This window comes from Palaemon carinicauda, chromosome 37 (assembly GCF_036898095.1).
Source record: "Palaemon carinicauda isolate YSFRI2023 chromosome 37, ASM3689809v2, whole genome shotgun sequence".
Lineage (NCBI taxonomy): Eukaryota > Metazoa > Arthropoda > Malacostraca > Decapoda > Palaemonidae > Palaemon > Palaemon carinicauda.
This window is the reverse complement of record NC_090761.1, coordinates 30,672,368-30,694,756: the sequence shown is the minus strand read 5'-3', so window position 1 is coordinate 30,694,756 and position 22,389 is coordinate 30,672,368. Positions and strand designations below refer to the sequence as shown.

At 45.1% G+C, this 22,389-nt stretch overlaps 1 long non-coding RNA gene across 2 annotated transcripts in view; it reads left to right on the top strand.

The window, feature by feature from the left end:
- LOC137629059 (uncharacterized) overlaps positions 1–22,389 on the top strand; it is a 40,652-nt gene that overhangs the window by 2,282 nt on the left and 15,981 nt on the right. Inside the window, exon 2 of one of the 2 annotated variants that reach the window (XR_011041434.1) lies at positions 14,462–14,598. The exons of the other annotated variant lie outside the window; for it this stretch is intronic. This is a non-coding gene — a long non-coding RNA (uncharacterized lncRNA). The remainder of the gene's footprint in view (positions 1–14,461; positions 14,599–22,389) is intronic. 2 annotated transcript variants of the gene reach the window in all.

The following is a 22,389-nucleotide window of genomic DNA, read 5'->3' as shown; positions in this document are numbered from 1 at the left end:
AAGCCCAAGTAGAAACATTTACAGAAACGATTTATATTTTATATAACTTTTATTTTTCTCGTATTCCAATAGCAGACGTATAATTCTCATTAGTAATGACTAATTAACCCTTACTGTAAGAGGGATGGGGTTTCCTAGCCTTTTTTTTTTTTTTTTTTTTTTTTTTTTTTTTTTTTTACTAACCAGACATAACTGGTTTTCTGCATATTTTCTCTTCTTTTAAGAGGACTTGCCTACTCGTTGCCAATGAATATTTAAATAATCAGTTTTTAATCTGAAAATGGGAAGCCTAATTTCGTAATTAATACTAAGTGTTCGTTTAGCATCAAGGTAAAAAGTTTAATTTATTTTGCATGAATTGATAATGAAGGGAAATTGCTGGCTACAGTATCATTTTGCTTTTGACTTTAAGGCTGGTTATAAAGGATCAGTGCTTCTGTTTTTTAACCATTATAAAATTAGTGAAGATGCTACAGCAATTATAATTTTAATCTAACATTCGAAATTGTGGTAAAGAACTACTCAAAATGGGTGAGCATTGGTTGTGACATCATACAACCATGGCAATCTGTATTTCAAATTACAATATTTCACAAACTAAATTAAAAAATACGACTTTGTTAAATCATACTTGCGTTTCTAGGTGACATAGGCACTTGCATGAGTTGTTAATCTAGCAATAATCGTGACTTTTCTTAGATATCAATATTAATATATCTTGTGTATGAGTAATATTTTTTATTTTTGTGTGTAGTGAGAATCTGTTTATCCAGCGACTATAAATGGCTTCTCATGCAGTGGGGCCCATACATGAACTTTACTTAAAGGGCTGTTTTTCTTATATATGTTCTTAATATCACACCATTCTTCATTATCAGTTATTCGTGTACATTGTAAGGTATTTAGCTTATCACACAACACATTTGTTTATTGGCAAATGCTTTAGTTTTGAAACTAAGGTAATATTTAATTTAGTAGTTTATTTACTTGTAGATATTTACTATTGGTTTTCATGTGTTGGTTCTGGCAAAATCGTAACTTGGGAGGAATTTCTTGTGTAATTCTGATATTTATGACAAAGTATTCTTGGAAAAGCATTTACTGATACGCCTTATTTTGTATTAAGCTATTACTTGCTTGCTTGTTTTGGGTTTAAATCCAACCCTCCACTGAAGTCGAGTGAACTACTTCTCGGGCGGGTCCATATTAATCATCTAACGAAACATTTTCATTATAACTTATACAATTCTTTGATTGTAGCATCTTCCAAATCATATGATCTTGTGAAAAGTAATGTCTTTAGTTTCTTCTTAAATTCAATTGCTCCCTTTAAGTCCTTCATTTCAGTTGGCAGTTTATTATAATGTCTAGGTGCACAGTAGGTAAAAGTCCTTTCACCAAATTTACTATTTTTTTCTTGGTTCAGATAGCCTATGTTCGTCACTCATGTGTCTTATGTTAACATTTGTTTCTAGTTCTGGTTTATTCAGGCATTCTTTTAGATATTTTGGTTCATTTTGGTTCAGTATCTTAAACGTTAGTAAGAGTAGCTTGTATTCAATTCTCGCTTTTACCGGTAGCCAGTGTAATTTAATTAGTGCAGGGGTAACTCTTTCCCTATTGTGTAGTCCTTTTATTAATCTAGCGGCTCTGTTTTCTACTCTCTGAATTTTCTTCAGCTGATAATTTGGTAAGCCATAGAACAGTGAGTTGCAGTAATCAATTCTTGAAAATATGTGGTGATTAATGAGTATGGCCATAGATTTTTCATCAAAGTATTTACTAATAAATGCTATGTTTCTAATATGATAGTTACAATATCTTACCTTATTATTTATATGTTCATATCAACAAAAATATTTTGACTTTGGCAGTGGTTATAAAGGATCATTTCTGTTTTTTTTAACCATGCAAAAAAACTAGTCAGGCAAAAGTAGTTTTCAACATATTTGCTCTGTTAAGATGGGTCTATTCGTTGTCAATTTTTTTAATTGGTTTTTAATCTGAAATTAGGAAGCCTTATTTAGTGTAATGTAAAGGTAATAAGCTAATTTCGTTTTGAATGTGTTAACTTTTTAATTAATAAATGATGAATAGTTTCATGTGGAAATTTCCGAAGGCAATATCATTTTGATAAAACAAAGCTGGTCATTAGTGGTCCACAAAATTGCAAAAAGCGTCAACATTGTCATTAATCATCACATATTTTCAAGAATTGATTACTGCAACTCACTGTTCTATGGCTTACTATTGGATGTCAAGGTAGGACAAGAGACACACGATGGTGGAGACATGTAGTTTAATGCGTCCTCAGATACAGACTGACTCGGTTGCTCTCTGCAACCGGCACCGTGCCACTCACTTGGCGCCTGCCCGCCATGGGAAAACATATCTTATTGCAGGTACTCCATCATCCCCCCCCCCCTCCGAGATTAATACATGGGTATACATGGAGAGGCAATGATAAAAAATAATGCATGGATATACATGGATTAAATTGGGTGCATGTGCAAGAATAGGAAGACAGGTACATAGCTGTCAGGAATGCAAAACATAATGTGCGGGTAATACATGTTCATAGAATAATATGAAAAGCAAAGGCAATAAAAGAAAAAAATATATGCAGGTGCCGCTGTAATGTACGACGATCACATGTAGTCATCCATCCACGCAGGCCTTCTAGTGCGCTGTGGTGGGCGTGGCTTCCGTGCTGCATGTGGGCTGGGCGTGGGGTGACTGCCTGGTAGCTGCTCGGGCGTGGGCGTGGCTGGATGCGTAGCAGGTGTGGCCTGCCCAGGCTGGGGCCCCGATGATGTGAGACGCAGGTGCTTCCTGTTACGGAGGGAGAGGCGCCCGCTGCCGTCTAGCTTGACTAGGTACTGTCGGTATGGGAGCGTTTCCGCCACGGTACCGGTGCGGTCCCACAGCTTAGTGGCCTGATTTTGCACTCGTACTTGGGATCCCGGGTTGATGGCTGGGAGCTTTCTGGACGGTCCAGTCCTGGTGAGGGCGGCACCACTGTCAGGTTGCCCCCCAGTGTTTGTCTACCGTGAGGTGCCAGTGAGCCGTAGGTACGCCATCTCGGAGCTGCCTGCCCGCTGCCATCTGGGCGGGTGACTTGTTTATTCCGCGGAGGGGGGTGTTGAGGTACTGCAGGATAGCCATAGAGGACTTGCCCGTGTCAAGGGTGCCGCTGCTGCCCGTGTTCACCATTATTATCCGCTTCCCAATCTTGACTGCGGCCTCTGCCCTGCCATTGGACTGCGGGTACTGGGCGGATGATAGACGCACAGACACGCCCCATAACTTGAAAAATTCTCCCATTTCCTCACTTGCCAGATTGGTGCCACCGTCCGTGGAAATTTTCTCCGGGGCCCCCCATCTGGCGAAGTAGCGACGTAGCTGAGTCTTGATGTGGGAGGAGGAGGTTCCGTGGGGGAAGTGGGCCAGCTCCAGCCACCCTGTGAGCCTGTCTGCGTAGGCCATGTACAAGTGTCCGTCGTGCTGGAACATATCTGCAACCGTCATCTGGAAGGGATACTCTGTGGGCGGCGTGATAATGAGTTCCTCCGCGGCCTGAGATGGTGCGTGTACATCGCATTCTTCACATGAGGATCGGTGATACTGCAGGTCCCCCTCGAGTCCAGGCCAGTACACCGTCTGGCGCGCTCGTCGTTGCATCGAGTCCAGGCCTTGGTGCCCCGCGTGTAGGTTGGCAGCCACCTGCTGACGGAGAGGCTCCGGGATAACTAGGCGAACGTTGCCCTGTTCGAACGTATATGTCACCAAGTCTTGGATAACGGCCAGCCTCTCCCTGACACTGTAAAAGGGCCGAAGGCACGCAATTTCCTGGGACTTCCTATCGGCCCAGTCCCCGGCCAGGACCCTGGCCATGAGCAGCTGGTACACGGGGTCGATGACAGCGGCGTGCCTAACTCTCGCCTCATCCACGACACAGCTGTCGTGCTCCACTGCTGCCACGACGGCGGCCGCCATGGTGTCGGTGAGGTCTTCGTCGAGGTCCATGTCGTAGGCGCTGGGATCGGCTTTTAATGCGGGGTATCGGGACAGGAAGTCCGCCGCGCTGTTACGCTTCCCTGGCAGGTACTTGACCCTGAATCGGTACTGCAGAGTTCTCTCCTTCAGCCTGAAAAGGCGGGGGTTCGAGATTTCCGTAAAGGCACGATCCCCCAGTAACTTGGTTAACGGGCGGTGGTCCATCACAACGGTGAGGTTGGGGCACCCCAGCAAGAACAGCCTCGCCTTCTGGAGACACCAGGCTACCGCAAGGGCCTCCCCATCCACGGCAGCGTAGCCAGCTTCAGCGGCGGTGAGATGGCGGCTGCTGCATAGTGCCAGGCGCCACCCACCCGTGCAGCAAAAGGGCGTATTGGCGGAGCTGCATGAGCAGTACTGTTGCAGGATTACAAACCCTATGCCTTCTTTACTCCAGTCGGTGATCGCTGCTGTGGGGCGGCTCCTGTCGTAGTAGGCCAGTCCGTCCTTCGCTAGTTGGCATATCATGTCTTGGGCGTGATGAAATTTGGTGCGGAGTGCCTCGTCCCAGTACACTGCCTTCCCAGTTGGTTTTTTGAGGAGCTCCCTGAACGGGTTCATGATAGGGGCTGTTGCGAGGAATGGCGCCAGCTGGTTGACAAATCCGTACCAAGCCCTTATGTCGGTGATAGAGGGCTGACGTGGCATCGGGAAGTTCTTGATGGCCGCCAAACGTTCCTCTGTTGGCTTGTAGGCCTCCTAGCCCAGGTTGAAGCCCACGAAGTCTACTTCCCTTCTGGCGAATTGGAATTTCTCCGGCTTGAGCGTGATACCCTTGGCTGCGCATGTTTCGAGAAAGTCGTAGGCATGCCAGAAGGCCCCTTCGATGTTGTCGTCGTAGAGTAAGGTGTCGTCCACGCACTTGTATTTCCTCTGGATGTCCTGGATGGCGTCGTCAAATCGTCTGGTATACGCATCGCCGGCAGAGCAGTGCCCCATGGGTGTACGACGGTAACGAAACCTTCCCCAGGGGGTAATGAATGTGGTTAGATCGCGACTTTCTTCGTCTAACTCCACCTGGTGGTATCCCCAGTACGCGTCCGCCACAGTCTTGAACGTGTGTTTAGGAACCCCGGACACCATGTCGAATGGGGCGGGGGTGTGATGTGTCTCCCGTAGGCAAGATGCGTTGAGGCGCTGATAGTCGACTGTACGGCGTGGCTGTCCTGATTTCTTGGCGACGACCACCATACGGGCGCACCATTCGGTTGGCTGCCCAGCGGGTACCAGTTCTATAATGCCACGGGCGACATCTTCTTCGAGCTGGGCCTTCACTTCCTCTTCCCAGTGTTTCGGCACTGATGCTGGGGTATGGCATGCGTAAGGCGTAGTTCCTGGGAGCAGGTGGATACGGTGCGGTTTCCCCTGCATCACTGGCAGTGGCTTCCTGGCTGTGTTGAATGTTGTCGTAGCGAAATGTTGCAGGAGCCAGGCTTCCAACCTTGCCGCATGTTCCTCCTGGGGCGGCATGGGCACCTCGGCAGGTCGGGGTGGTACCTGGGCGGCCCGCCTGGCTGTGCCATCGAACAGGCTCACGTGTGCCACCGCGGGGGAAGGATGGGGGAACTCCTTGGGTATCAGCATTAAATCCTTGCAAGCGTCCAACGACAGGAAGAGGTGCTTTGCCGACTGCACGAAGTACACGTCCTGTTCCGTGGTGCGACCTTGCAGGGTGACGGGGCACACGGCAGATCCAAGGCACTTCAGGGGAAGGTTTGCCACATCCCGCAAGCCAGCCCGGGGTGTAAGAGCTGCTGGGCGGACTTGGAGGTGCGATAGCAAGGAGGGCCCAGCCACACATACCTGTGCCCCAGTGTCCGCCACGGCGGTGACTGGCACTCGTACTCCTGTATCGTTGTGAACGACTGTCACCTCCACTACTGGGTGGCGGGCGAGGTTGGCGCTTGCAACAAGCACAGCGCTAGACGTAGCACTAGACACATCTGTCGGGGATCCTGCCGATTTTGCCTGTGACTTCCTGCAGCATCTGTAATAGTGGCCCTGCTTGTGGCACCCGTTGCATAAGACGGATTTAGCGGGGCATGAAGCTCTACCAGAGGCATGGCGCCCACCGCAGTTCCCGCAGGGAGGGGGTGGGGGACCCCTGCCTGTGCCAGCGACGGTTGCACTCGGATGATCTGCCTCGGGTGTTTCGCTGCCAGCTGTACAAGCAGATTCCCTCCAGTTGCATTGGCGTGCAGCGGCGTCGACGCGGGCCGCCTCGTAGGCACAGCACTTGGCCCTAAGGGCACTAACACTATTGATGTCATTGCTACACTGGTATACATGCGACGCATAGCCTCATCGCTTAGGCCCACCATTAACTTGGGTAATAACATATATTCAGCCAGATTACACTGACACTGAGGGCACTGGAAATTGCAATCGGTGGCCTTCTGAGAACACTTTAAAAAGTAATCACTGACACTTTCTCCTGGGCCTTGTACCGCGTTAAAGAACTCCGACCATAACACAGCACGGTTTGTAGAACGCAACACAATATCGCGAATAAAGTCCATGGCTTCCGTAGCGGTGAGGTTGCTCCATTCCTGTGATGTGAATCTGGCGTCCAGCGCCCGTTGCAGAGGGGGTGTGCAGTATAGCCTGATGTGGTGGACGACCTCGTGGGGCGGTAGTCTGCACAGTTCGATCCAGCATTCCATCGACCTCCTCCAGGACCTGAATGCGGCGGGCTTCAGCTCAATTTCGCACTTCTCCGGGGCTGCAGACGCGGGGACACGAGGTGCAGGGGTAGCATGTGTCGTAAGCCGGTCACGGAGAGCGTTGATCATATGTTGCTGTGCCGCCATGGCTTGCCTGGCTTCTTGCAGGGCAGGGACAAGCCCACGGGGGACGACGGGGCGTGCGGCCCTTGGGGTGGACTGCATTGAGCGGTGCTGGAAGGGCATGGTGAGGGTCACGTTGGTCCTTGATGGTCACTGCGCCATATTGGATGTCAAGGTAGGACAAGAGACACACGATGGTGGAGACATGTAGTTTAATGCGTCCTCAGATACAGACTGACTCGGTTGCTCTCTGCAACCGGCACCGTGCCACTCACTTGGCGCCTGCCCGCCATGGGAAAACATATCTTATTGCAGGTACTCCATCACTTACCAAAATATCAGCTGAAGAAAATTCAGAGAATACAAAACAGAGCCGCTAGATTAATAAAAGGACTACACAATAGGGATAGAATTACCCCTGCACTAATTAAATTACAATGTTTGCCGGTAAAGGCGAGAATCGAATACAAGCTACTCTTACTAACGTTTAAGATACTGAACCAAAATATCTAAAAGAATGCCTGAAAAAAAAACGAACTAGAAACAAATGTTAACATAAGACACATGAGTGACAAACATAGACTATCTGAACCAAGAACAAATAGTAAATTTGGTGAAAGGGCTTTTAGCTACTGTGCGCCTAGACACTATAATAAACTGCCAACTGAAATGAAGGACTTAAAGGGAGCAATTGAATTTAAGAAGAAACTAAAGACATTACTTTTCACAAGATCATATGATTTGGAAGACGTTACAATCAAAGAATTGTATAAGTTATAATGAAAATGTTTCGTTAGATGATTGATATGGACCCGCCCGAGAAGTAGTTCACTCGACTTCAGTGGAGGGTTGGAAATAAACCCAAAACAAGTAAACAAGTTAGCAACTTGAATCGAAGGCGAGATGTAACTCTTTATATGTGTACTACATTTCCTCTTTAACTACTTTAGATTTTTGTTAAATTTACGGTCGTGGTAAATGTTGGTGTTTATAAATAGTTTGATGTTTGACCTTAAGCTATTTTCTTTGTAAGAAAATATATTATTCTAATTGATCTGCAATAATGAACAACGAAAGTAATTTGACTTTTCAAAGAGTAGTTATGAAGGACCAGTGTTTTTGTTGAGTTTTAATTCTGAAAGTCTTTGTTGAGATGTTATAACATTTTACCTTTTCTGAGTGGAGATATCTTGACGCGGTGAAAGGTTTGCATATCGCCATGATGAGCGAAGTTGTACTAGTCAGGGCCCCATACCACGTTGGTTTGCTGTGAGCGATCAGATCAAAATTCCCACTATGAAAAATGGCTAAACCTTAGACATGAATTGATATGTCTGAGGACTTAGTCCTGCAGTGGACTAGAAACTGTTGCATTTGTTATTGTATAAGTTATAATTTTGATACAAAATTGGCTGTATACAGATATTGAATGTTCATATTTGGGAATGTGGTACAAAACTAATCATTGGGGTTTCTTATAAGGTACCAAATTCTAAAATACGTGTCTATATTCAATCATGTTTATATTTCCAGGTGAAGTGGGCTATCTGAGATGTGTTGCTCATCTTAATAATCGTGGCTTTATGATCTTGTTTATGATAATGCTTTCTTTATGGCTCAGAGTCTGAGTAGAGGTCTAGACTCTAGTCTAGCTCGTACTGGCGACTGTAAACAGCCCCTCGTATCGTTTGGTCAATAGGTGAACTTTTAATGCTTTCATTTTGAAACCGAGGTACGATTTAGATTTTGAATTTATTTCCGTTTTATTTTCAGTGAGATATTTAATATTATTTTTCCTATGTTGGTTGCAGGATCGTATTAGGTTATCAAGAATCTATTAATAAATTTAAATTGGTTTGTTTGGGTATTTTGTGGAGCGAAGTGACAATGTTCTGCACCAGGTAAAGGTTAATTGGGAATAATATTCTTACATTCATATCTCACTTGAGTCATTTCTTTCCATTAACATTGATAGTAAGGAAGGCGAATATTTTGCATTACTTGCTGAGCTCTTCATTGTTTAATTTTCATACCTTAAGGGCAAATCGTCCTCACTTACATCGGAGAAATATAATTAGCTGTATCTTCGGTCACTTGTCTTAACGCTGTGTGCAGGTTACGTAAGCCAAGGTTTTGATGGGAACCAGAATTCCAGGAGCCTGGTGTGAACCAGGATATCAGTTATTGACATCCTTGTGACCTTAGGATTAATCATGTTTTGTCTAATAGGACTGAGATGAACGTGACTGTTCTAGCGCTTTTGTGTTGGTTGTTTTGCAGTTGCTTTTCTTGGCTTGTGAACCCGGCCCATCAATGTAAAGCAGTGATAGGCTTGGAATAGTCTTATTACTTGCATCCACTCTACTCTCCTTCATCAACTCCTTCGCTCATTAGCAGATATTAACATGACCTTCCAACTTTTGCAGGTTAAGATAGGTGATGGTCATATTCGATTATGCAATGTTTACTATGCCCCTGGCTTAAGTAACCTCTCAGCACTTCCTACACCTACAAACCTTGGCATGATCTACATGGGTGATTTCAATGCCAGACACCCAGATCTAGGTGATGTCTCTCCGATTCCCAACCGATTCCACTGCTCAACTACATCCATCGGTACCATTTGACCCGTTGGGATACAGGTGGTGCCACACACATCCGGGGGTGGGGGTGGGGGGCACTCTTGATCATAGCCTTACATCTGGGCTCGTGGTATCACGTCTCCTGTCATTCTGTTCCCTCGCTCTTTTCTGACCATGTTGCCTTATGTCTACAGTACGTAATACAGACTCATCCAAGTGACCCCTAGCATCGTATCCGCATCACCATTCCACTCAAGTACTGCCCAACATACATTTCATACATCTCTGTCCTACCTACCTTTGATAAACACTCTCCAGAACACCTGTACATTTATTTTGTAAAAGCTACCCATTACTTCTATCAACTATATATTGTCAGACCTCACATTAAAAGTCATCTTGTTGCCCATGCTTGGACCTTGGATCAACACATTAAGCAAGCAGAAAGAGTTGCGGCCGATGCTGGCTTTGCCTTTCAGGCACAAGCGACACCTAATCATCTACTTCAATATTAGCAGGCGAGGGATGATTTAGTTGCTCTCCAGAAGTGTGTCTACACTGAGTCATGGTATAAATACACTGACCTAATTAACCACCAGACTAGCGTTGGGACCATGTGGCATCTCATCAAAAGGACTGTCAAGAAAAAAACCACATGTGCACTTCATCACAGTCCACAAGCATATGCCCAGGATCTCATCACTACTTGGTCAACCCAGTCACGGTCCAGTAATCTCCCTGTACAAATCCAAGAAGCACTTTCTTCCCAGAGCAATTTACGCAACCTTCATCTGATGGCTGCATTGTTGGAATCAGACGAGGAGGACAAAGAGCTGATCACTGAGGATGAGCTGTGACGTGCTGTTATGGGAAATAAAAATTCTGCTCCTGGAGTTGATGGCCTTACTTATCAAGTGCTTCGTCTCCTCCAGAAGGCTCCTGGAAATCCTCTTCTACAATTGTATAATCTTTGCTACCAACATGGATATGTACCTGCTGCCTGGAGCATTAGCACAATTATTCCTACCCCAAAGCCTGGAACTATCTCCCTCACCTCATGTTTTAGTAAAGTGTTTGAGCGTATATACTAACCAGGCTAATGTACCGGTTACAAGAAAAACTTTCTCCCCATTTGTATGGCTTTCTTCCACAGAGGAGTACTCATCACTGTTTAGCTGAACTTCACTCCCGATTGTCCTCCAACAGTGTAGTTGCCTTCCTTGACCTCAAAAGTGCTTTTGATATAGCCAACAGGGATATGATTCTTGATCAGCTTGTCGAATTTGGTGTCAGAGGAAACCTCCTGAAGTGGATAAACGGTTATCTCGGTAACTGAAAATCACGTGTTTATTTTAAGGGTGCATGTAGCTCCTATGGAAGTTTTGAGCTTGGCACACCTCAGGGCGGTGTATTGAGCCCATTTCTTTTTAATATTCTTATGCACTGTGTACTGTCTCTCCTCCCTGCTATCCCTGGAACCACTGTAACCTGCTATGCTGATGATGTCTGCATCCACTCCACTACCCCTCGAAACCTTCAGCGTGTCCTTCAAGACTTCTACAGGTCCTGTACTTCCTGTGGCCTCATACTCTCCCCAGAAAAAAGCAGAATCTTCTCTGCCCGGAATCTCCAAGACCTGCCAGTGCTCATTATGGGTGGGAATATTATACCTCACTGCACACATATCTAGGTGCACCAGTCAGGATCCCCCCTGGTATACCTGCACGACAACAAATCCACCCCATGGTGAAAAACCTTCTTGATCGACTGGAGCCTCGCTTCAGTCCCATCAAGTGGCTTGCCACCAGGGCCACAGGTATATCTATCCCCGTGGCTAAAACCCTCTATATCCTCTTCCTAAGGTCAGTTGTTGACTATTTATCTCCTGCTTTAATTCAATTACCCAGACAGGCGTTACAGCCTCTAGAACTGTTCCAAAATAGAGTAATGAGGTTTATCCTAGGATGCCCTCCTTCCACTCGGATAGTCAACATGCAGACCGAACTCATGTTACCTCCATTAATAGAGAGAATTATGCCAATGTAACTTTTTCTGTTAAATGTCTACTCTCTCCACAATTTACTCCAAACTTCTCTGCCGTCCTCAGAGCATCATTTGACGAAGATGCACCAAGACCTCAACTCCGGCCAGGGGCCATAACCTAGTTAGGGCAGTATATGAAAATCTTCGACACCTTGATATCGGTGTATCTGAGCAAGCAGTTATCTAAGGTTTGCCACCATGGTTGGTTCCTATTCCTGCTGTCACTTTCACACCAATCTCTAAAGATACCCATACCAGTCTACAGAAGCAGCTGGTTTTGGAAACAATATCCAAAGTGTCAATTTCAGTTCCTGCAGGACACCACATCTACGTTGACGGCTCAGTACAGGCAGATGGAAGTGCTGCATGTGCTATGTTCTCCCACACTTTAGAATCTCCTGAGGGTGGGTGGCATGGTCGCAGGTTGCCAAACTCATCCAGTTCCAATTATTGTGAACTTCAAGGTATATGGGATGCAGTAACCCTACTTGTTAGAAGAAATGTGAATGGATTGGTGATCTGTGACTCCAAATCTGCACTCCAGGCACTGACATCTTCTAGGCCCAGCTGTGGCTGTGTTGTGCGAGACATATTGTGTCAACTTGCTGCTGCTTACAATACCTCGCTTGTCTTGTCCTTCATGTGGATGCCCTCCCATATTGGGCTCTCTCTCTCTCTCTCTCTCTCTCTCTCTCTCTCTCTCTCTCTCTCTCTCTCTCTCTCTCTCTCTCTCTCTCTCTCTAAGAAAACAATTGCTAAAACACTGGAAGCTTATTCAGTCCCCAAACCTATTTGAAATCACGATTTTTTTTCCTAAAGTATTATCGCTGATCAAATTCATTTGAATGAAATAATTATATTAGGATTTTTTTTTTTTTTCCAAAATGCAGTCGACAGACATCTGTAAGCACTTCACTGGTTATGGCATAAACTCTTATTATAAGTACCATTGGTTCCTCGCTAGGAGGATTAATACTACTGGAGATGCCCTGACTCAGAATTCTTTCCTGAACCCGTGAGGGCAGGGTTTGGCCAGATTCACCCCTTCAGACTGTCAAATCTCGATCCCAAGTTAATCCTTCGACAGTGTACTGGTACTTAGTCTGTTTTACCCAGACCTTTGTTTATAGCCGATAACTATTTTCTTGTGATATTTTATTAGCGATGGTCCCTTCCTGTGATGCTTTATCAAAAAATAAATAAATAATTTTAAACTTGTTGCTCAACTTATTGGTGAATCAGTTACAAACTCCTTGGAATAATGAACTACAGTAAAGTCGTTGACCTTTATAGCCGTCTATGGATGACATTGAACACAGCTTGTGATAATCTCACAACTGTTGTTACTGATTTTTGCCTAAAGGCAGGCAACTGATTTTTTTCGTACAACCAAGAGCAGCACAAGAAGGACCCATCGCTAATGGAAGCACAATAAGGGTTACCGTCTCTAAACAAAGGTCTGAATAGAACTGACTACAAATTCCAATACAGTGACAGAGATTAACTTGAAGGATCAAGAACAGACAGTTTGAAGGTTAAAAACCTGGCTTCCCTTAATCCGGGTCAGGGCATCTCCAGTTATTTTTCCTCCGGGTCTGCATGTTTTCCCACTTTTATATGGGGTCGATGCTTTCTCCATCTATATATATGTATATATATATATATATATATATATATATATATATGTATATATATATATATATATATATATATATATATATATATATATATATATATATATATATATATATATATATATATATATATATATATATATATATATATATATATATATATATATATATATATATATATATATATATATATATATATATATATATATATATATTACGTTAATATCTGAATTCTCTTAACAACCTCAGGATCAGAGTCCCGAGGCAAAATCTTTCAAAATAATAACATTTGACCGTCCAGGTTACGAACCCTGGTCCAGGATGCTTGTATGACAGTGACCATGCTATTTAGCCAATGGTATGGTCACGTTCACTGTCATACAAGCATCCTGGACCAGGGTTTGAAACTCATTCGGTCAGATGCTATTGTCTTTGAGAGATTTCGCCTCGAGACTCTGATCCCGAGGTCGTTAAGCGAATCCAGACGTTAATGTAATAAAATATATGACTTATTTGAAATATGAAAAATAGACACGTTTAAATGTGCAAAAATTTATCATATGTATATATATATATATATATATATATATATATATATATATATATATATATATATATATAAATGTACATAATATATAACTGAGCGGAGCAAGCGATCATCAACTTGGTGTCGGTCCCAAGCCCGGGTAAATGGGGAGGGTTAGCGGCAGGAAAGGCATCCGGCCATGAAAAATTAGCCAAAACTAATATGACCAGTAGAAATTGTGAGATTAGAATTAATGTTAGGGTATAAATATGATGAAGTGTGGGACAGAGGTAGATGGAGAACTCTGGCTAGAAACATCGACCTCACATAATGTGGGAAAATATGCAGACAAAGAAGAAGAAGAAGAAGATCTATTTTACTGATATAACTGACGTCGAAGCAGTTCAACCCTTTGCCAATAACTTGACATGAATACTTTTGGATCTAGCAATCACAAATGCAATTGCAAACAATATATAAAACTTCTGATTGGAAAATTGTTCTATTTGAGTTTGTTTCGAAAGCGAACGAGAAAAAAATTTCGGCGACTAGTTGCGACATTTAGGTAAATTAAATGTTTAAGGGCACTTTTGTTCTTTTGAATGACCGTGTCGAAAAAGTAACATTAAACAATTGTCAGATTCTAATGGAATCAAACCAGAGCATAACTTTGTTATCATTATTATTATTATTATTATTGTTGTTGTTGTTGTTGTTGTTGTTGTTAAATTCATTATTATTATTATTATTATTATTATTTTTATCACCATTTTCATTATATTTATCATTACCATTATTATTATTATTATTAACATTATTATTTCATTGCGCCAGATATCCTACTGAAAACAGAAGAAGAGGAAGGAGTAATGTCTCTTTCCCGTCACTTCACCATTTACTCCTCCTTGACAACAAAGAATGGCGACATATTGGATTATTTTCTGCATTTCATGTTTCCTATTACTTTAAAGGTAAGAATTTCCTTAATGCCTAATAACTTTATTGATATTCAAATGAATCCCCCGGATTTACTGGAATCGTCAGTTAAATACTGGAATCCCCTTGAAAATTACCGAAATCCCCTACAATATCACTACAGACCCTTAGAAATCGATAAATAATGCGTGTTTTTATCAAAATACGTTATTCATATGTTTTTAGCATTTATATTTTTTATATATTTGCAGGTAGAACCTTGGCTAGGGGTTGTGACCTGGGAAGGTTTGAGACCTTGGAAGGGGGTCCGGGGGCTTGCCCCTGGCTAGGGGTTGTGACCTGGGAAGGTTTGAGACCTTGGAAGGGGGTCCGGGGGCTTGCCCCTGGCTAGGGGTTGTGACCTGGGAAGGGGGTCTGTGGAACTACTAGGTTAGGTTAGGTGGGTTTGTTAGGTTCTGTACCCTTTTGTACCCATTTATATATTGTGTAAAGGGTATATAGAAAATGCTTTAAAATACACATTTTATTTAAATAATTTACTACAAAATAATATAAATTAATAAAAACATATTATTTATCGATTTCTAAGGGTTTGCAGTGATATTGTAGGGGATTTCGGTAATTTTCAATATTAATCTTACCCGATAATCATGTAGCTGTCAACTCCGTTGCCCGACAGAATTCTACGGAAGGGATACGCCAGCGATCACTATACAAGAAGGGGGTGTACTCACCAGCGCCACCTGTGGCCAGGTACTGCAGTACTTCTTGTTGACACCACCTCAATTTTTCCTCTGTCGTGCTTCCGGCAAGACCTACATGGATACGCTTATAATTTTGGAGTCTTGTTCACGGTTTTTGGTGAAGTATTGCTCTAAGATTTCAGCTTTCGCTATACAGGAAACTTATCTCTTAGCTTAGATAGCTTTTAGATTGATTTGATTAATGGTTAACGATATTTTGCTTTAATTGGAATCCCCCTTGACTGTTCTTTGATTCAAGATGTCCGACCTTTCTCAAGCTCCTCCCCAAAGACGATGTAGGACTTGTATTAGGCGTATTCCGAAGGCCTCGGTTGATCTTCACACCGTTTGTTCTGACTGTAGGGGAAAATCCTGTCAGTTGGAAGATCGATGTGAGGAATGCGCCGGACTTTCGGAACTTGATTTTGTTCGATTCCTCAAGTATACCACTAAGTTAGAGAGAGAGAGAGTTAGGAGGAGTTCGGCTCGCTCTTCGCTTTATTCCTCACCCCATGATCCTCAACCTTTTCCTCCCCCTGTAGTGGCTACCCCCGATCCTACTATTTGTGCTCAGCCGGATATGTCTGATGTTTTACGTGCCATTCAGGCTTTAGGTGATAAAGTGGAGTCGGTAGTGAGTGACCACAAGTTCCTCTTGGCAGACGTCAAGGAACTTAAAGTGAAAAGTGCAGTGGGAAGTGGTAGTGCCAGTGCTGTGCCGAGTGCTAGTGTCAGTGTCAGTGTTGTGCGTGAGGGTACTTCTGTGCGTGCCAGTCGTCCTCCCAGTCCGGGACCTCTTGCAAGCTCCCAAGCCCAGGGGAGAAGCAATGTCGAAGGGCAAAAGGGTTCGGCAGGCCTTGATCGGCGCACAGCAGTATCCTCGGTGGTTGCGGGCGTATCTTACAGAGATCGTCACTTCCACTCTCAGACGATTGAGCCCTTATTTTACTCATCTGCAGAAGAATTTTCGGGGAGAAAACGCTGGACTCAGGTCTCAAGACCTCTTAAGCGTAAAGTCCAGACCGCACGAGTTCTACAGCCCGGATGTAGTCATTGGGCTAGCTCTGACTCGCCGCAGTCATCAGGTGACTGCACGCCTCCTAAGAGAGGTAAGGCGATGCCTCAACAGACCTCAACTTCTGTTAAGGCTCTGCCTCAACAGACCTCAACGTCTGTTGATCCCAAGATGACTTTGCTGCAGTCTATGCAGTCGCAGCTTGCGGTATTGATGCGTGAGTTTCAGGCAGAGAAGGTTACACCTCCTCCTGCGAGCGCTCCTCCTCCTCTACGCAGTCCAGTCTGCCAGACGTACGAAGTTGAGGTTCCTCAAGCTACCTCCATGCGTGAGCTACCGCATTGGGAGTTGCCAGATACCAGCGTTGTGCAGCAACCTCCACCTTCCTTGAGGCAGGAACCTCTTACCACGCGGCAACCTCCTCAACAATGGGGACAGGAGTCTTATGCCTTACAACCTCCTCTACCTTTGAGGCAAGAGTTTCTTGCAGTAAGACCATCCTCGAGGCAGCAACCTCTTGAGGTACGACAACCTCTGCCATCCTTGAGGCAGCCACCTCAGCTCTCGCAGCTGATACCTCCACTTTCCTCGAGGCGAGAACCTCAACTCTCGAGGCAAGCACCTCAAGAACCTCAACTCGTGAGACAGGAGCCTCTTTCTGCGCAGCCGCCACCTCAACTCTCGCAGCACCCACCTCAAGAACCTCAACTCGTGAGACAGGAACCTCTTACTGCGCAGCCACCTCAACCCTTGAAGCAAGCGCAACTCTTGAGACATGAACCTCATGCAATGAGTCAGCCACCTCAACGCATGCATCTACCTCTTTCTCCTCAGCTTGAGCAGTCTTTGCAGCCTGAACCTCAGGTTTTACTACAGTCGCCTCTCACCACGCTTGCTCCCCAGACTCCCGCAGAGCCTCCTTCTTCCCAGCCTCATGACTTTGTCATTACCAGCCCTCATCCTCTTCAACAGAGACTTGAGGATGAATCCACAAGTGTATATGCACCCGCTTGTCAGGATTCTGCCGTTCAGCATACCGCTGTAACTTTACCTCTCGCTTCTCAACCCTCAGGTGATGAGGTTTCTGAGGAGGAAGCTGCGCACCTAGATGATCCCTCTTCTGACGTGGAGGAACCCAAGTCGTTACCACCCTCCATTGACTTTCGCAAGGTCCTGGCTCTTTTCAGAGAAGTTTACCCGGATCACTTTGTTTCTGCTACCCCTCGCTCTCCTCCATCAGAGTTTTCTCTAGGCATGCAACCTGTTAAGTCTGCCTACACTAAGCTCGTCTTCGCTAGATCTTCTAAGAGAGCTTTGAGAATGTTAGGGGATTGGTTGCAGTCCAAGCAGCAACTAGGGAAGACGTCATTCATGTTTCCACCTACTAAGCTGACTTCTAAGGCGGGCGTATGGTATGCCACAGGAGAGGAACCAGGCTTGGGAATCCCTGCCTCTGCCCAGGCTGACTTCTCAAGTTTGGTTGACTCTCCACGAAGGTCGGCTATGAGGCGCTCTAAGGTCTGCTGGACCTTTTCTGACTTAGACCACTTCTTAAAGGGAGTCTTTCGCGCCTTTGAGATTTTTAATTTTCTCGACTGATGCCTGGGGGCCTTGAGCAAGAAGACTGCCCCATCTGACAAGGACTCGGCTATGCTTATAATGTCCTGTATGGATAAAGCAATTGGCGATGGTTCCGGCGAACTTGCCTCCATGTTTGTTTCGGGAGTACTCAAGAAAAGGGAACAACTTTGCACCTTCCTTTCCACTGGTATCACCTCTTGTCAAAGGTCTCAGTTACTTTTTGCTCCGCTTTCTAAGTTCCTGTTTCCTGAGGACCTTATCAAGGAATTGTCTGCGGCTCTTATTCAGAAGGACACTCATGACCTTGTGGCCTCTTCAGCACATAAGGCTAAGGTTGCTCCTTCGGTTCCTAGAACTTACCGCACCCCAGTGGCCGATACTCCTGCTACAAGATTTATTCCGCCCTTTCGTGGCAGAGCCCCCAGCCGAGGAAGTACCCGTCCAGATGGTTTCAGGGGCAGGTCCAAGAAAGGTCCCAAGCCTTCGAAAGGCAAACATTGACTCTCCTCCTCTCCAGACAGCAGTAGGAGCCAGACTCAAGATCTTCTGGCAAGCTTGGGAAAGAAGAGGTGCAGACGCCCAGTCTGTCAAGTGGCTAAGGGAGGGTTACAGGATTCCATTCTGCCGCAATCCCCCTCTGACCACTTCTCCCATCAACCTCTCTCCCAACTACAAGGAAAAGGACAAGAGGCTAGCGTTACACCAAGAGGTGTCGCTCCTGTTACAGAAGGAGGCAGTGGTGATAGTCCGGGACCATCAATCCCCGGGCTTCTACAACCGTCTCTTTCTGGTGGCCAAGAAGACAGGAGGTTGGAGACCGGTGCTGGACGTCAGTGCGCTCAATGCTTATGTCACCAAGCAGACGTTCACTATGGAGACGACGAAGTCGGTCCTAGCAGCGGTCAGGCAGGAGGACTGGATGGTCTCGTTGGATCTGAAAGACGCTTACTTTCACGTTCCTATTCATCCAGACTCCCAACCTTTCCTGAGATTCGTTTTTGGAAAGGTTGTGTACCAATTCCAAGCCCTGTGTTTTGGCCTAAGCACGGCGCCTATGGTGTTTACGCGACTGATGAGGAATATCGCGAAATTCCTCCACTTGGCGGACATCAGAGCCTCCCTTTATTTAGACGACTGGCTGTTAAGAGCCCCCACAAGTCGTCGCTGTCTGGAGAGTCTCAACTGGACTTTGGACTTGATCAAGGAACTGGGTCTTTTGGTCAACTTAGAAAAGTCCCAGCTTATTCCTTCCCAAACCATCGTTTACCTGGGAATGGAGATTCGGAGTCAAGCTTTTCGGGCTTTTCCGTCGGCCCCAAGAATCATCCAAGCCCTAGAGTGCATTCTGAGCATGCTGAAGAGGAACAGATGCTCGGTGAGACAGTGGATGAGTCTAACAGGGACCCTGTCATCGTTAGCCCTGTTCACCGAGTTAGGGAGACTCAACCTCCGCCCCCTTCAATTCCATCTAGCAGCTCACTGGGACAAGAATATGACGCTCGAAGCGGTCTCTATTCCTGTTACCAAAGAGATGAAGACTACTCTCATGTGGTGGAAGACCAACATCCTTCTCAAGGAGGGTCTATCGTTAGCGGTTCAGACCCCCAACCTTCATCTCTATTCGGACGCATCAGACTCGGGCTGGGGCGCGACCTTGGACGGACAGGAATGCTCGGGAACATGGAACAAGGAACAGGAAACGCTTAACATCAACTGCAAGGAGTTGCTGGCAGTTCATCTGGCTTTAATGAACTTCAAGTCCCTCCTGCTAAACAAGGTGGTGGAGGTGAACTCCGACAACACCACAGCCTTGGCATACATCTCCAAGCAGGGAGGGATCCATTCGAGGAAGCTGTACGAGATAGCAAGGGACCTCCTCATTTGGTCAAGAAGTCTAAACCTCTCACTGGTAACGAGGTTCATTCAGGGCAATATGAACGTCTCGGCAGATCGCCTCAGCAGGAAAGATCAAGTCATCCCCACGGAATGGACCCTTCACAAGAGCGTGTGCAACAGACTTTGGACCTTGTGGGGTCAGCCAACGATAGATCTGTTCGCCACCTCCATGACCAAGAGGCTCCTTTTGTACTGTTCCCCAGTTCCAGACCCAGCAGCAGTTCACGTGGATGCTTTTCTGCTGGATTGGTCCCATCTCGAGCTATATGCATTCCCGCCGTTCAAGATCATCAACAGAGTCATTCAGAAGTTCGTCTCTCACGAAGGGACACGGCTGACGCTGGTTGCTCCCCTTTGGCCTGCAAGAGAATGGTTCACAGAGGTACTACAATGGCTGGTCGACGTTCCCAGGACTCTCCCTCTAAGAGTGGACCTTCTACGTCAACCTCACGTAAAGAAGGTACACCCAAACCTCCACGCTCTTCGTCTGACTGCCTTCAGACTGTCGAAAGACTCGCTAGAGCTAGAGGCTTTTCGAAGGAGGCAGCCAGAGCGATTGCCAGAGCAAGGAGGATATCCACTCGTAGAGTCTATCAATCCAAGTGGGAAGTCTTCCGAAGCTGGTGCAGAGCCAATGCAGTTTCCTCTACCAATACCTCTGTAACCCAAGTCGCTGACTTCCTGTTACATCTTAGGAATGTTAGATCTCTTTCGGCTCCTACGATCAAAGGGTACAGAAGTATGTTGGCTTCAGTTCTCCGCCACAGAGGTTTGGATCTTTCCTCCAACAAGGATCTACAAGACATCCTTAAATCTTTCGAGACTTCTAAAGAACGTCGATTGTCCACTCCAGGCTGGAATCTAGACGTAGTCTTAAGGTTCCTTATGTCTCCTAGGTTTGAACCTCTCCAGTCAGCTTCTTTCAAAGACCTTACTCTCAAAACTCTTTTCCTCGTCTGCCTTGTAACAGCCAAAAGAGTTAGTGAGGTTCACGCCTTCAGCAGGAACATAGGATTCACATCCGAATCAGCAACATGTTCCTTACAGCTCGGATTTTTAGCAAAAAATGAACTTCCTTCACGTCCTTGGCCTAGATCGTTCGAAATTCCTAGCCTTTCCAACATGGTGGGTAACGAGCTAGAGAGAGTTCTTTGCCCTGTCAGAGCTCTAAAATACTATCTTAAAAGGTCAAAACCTATACGAGGACAATCAGAGGCCTTATGGTGTGCCATCAAGAAACCTTCGATGCCTATGTCCAAAAACGCAGTTTCGTATTATATAAGGCTTCTGATTAGAGAAGCTCATTCTCACATGAAGGATGAAGACCTTGCTTTGCTGAAGGTAAGGACCCACAAAGTGAGAGCTGTAGCCACTTCGATGGCCTTTAAACAGAACCGTTCTCTGCAGAGTATTATGGATGCAACTTTTTGGAGGAGCAAGTCAGTGTTTGCATCATTTTATCTCAAAGATGTCCAGTCTCTTTACGAGAACTGCTACACCCTGGGACCATTCGTAGCAGCGAGTGCAGTAGTAGGTGAGGGCTCAGCCACTACATTCCCTTAATCCCATAACCTTTTTTAACCTTTCTCTTGAATGCTTTTATTGTTGTTTTTATGGTTGTTACGGTAGGCTAGAAGCCTTCCGCATCCTAGTTGATTTGGCGGGTGGTCAATTCGTTCTTGAGAAGCGCCTAGGTTAGAGGTTGTGTAGAGGTCCTTTAGTATGGGTTGCAGCCCTTTATACTTCAGCACCTTAGGGTTGTTCAGCCTCCTAAGAGGAACGCTGCGCTCAGTAAGGAAGACGAACTTATTAAAGGCAGAGTAATGGTTCAAGTCGACTTCCTTACCAGGTACTTATAATTTCATTGTTATTTTGAATAACTGATAATATGAAATACGGGATACTTAGCTTCTTGATATACATGTACACTGGTTTTCACCCACCTCCCTGGGTGTGAATCAGCTACATGATTATCGGGTAAGATTAATATTGAAAAATGTTATTTTCATTAGTAAAATAAATTTTTGAATATACTTACCCGATAATCATGATTTAATTGACCCACCCTTCCTCCCCATAGAGAACCAGTGGACCGAGGAAAAATTGAGGTGGTGTCAACAAGAAGTACTGCAGTACCTGGCCACAGGTGGCGCTGGTGAGTACACCCCCTTCTTGTATAGTGATCGCTGGCGTATCCCTTCCGTAGAATTCTGTCGGGCAACGGAGTTGACAGCTACATGATTATCGGGTAAGTATATTCAAAAATTTATTTTACTAATGAAAATAACATTTTTCAAGGGGATTCCAGTATTTAACTGACGATTCCAGTAAATCCGGGGCATTCTAGTAATTCGTGGTACCCTTTCGTTTTATGTATACATGACATAATGATTTGATGCAAACTATCATTTATGTTTTGCCAATTCCTGTATCTAAGAATTATTGAAAGTTGAGTAGTGGGAAATCAGAACTGAGTGAACTTCATCATCTTGATTTTCAGAAACCTTAGTTCAGTTAATATATGATACATTAGTAGGTTGATACATGATACATTAATTTCTAGCGATGTAATCAGTCTGAGAAAATATGGT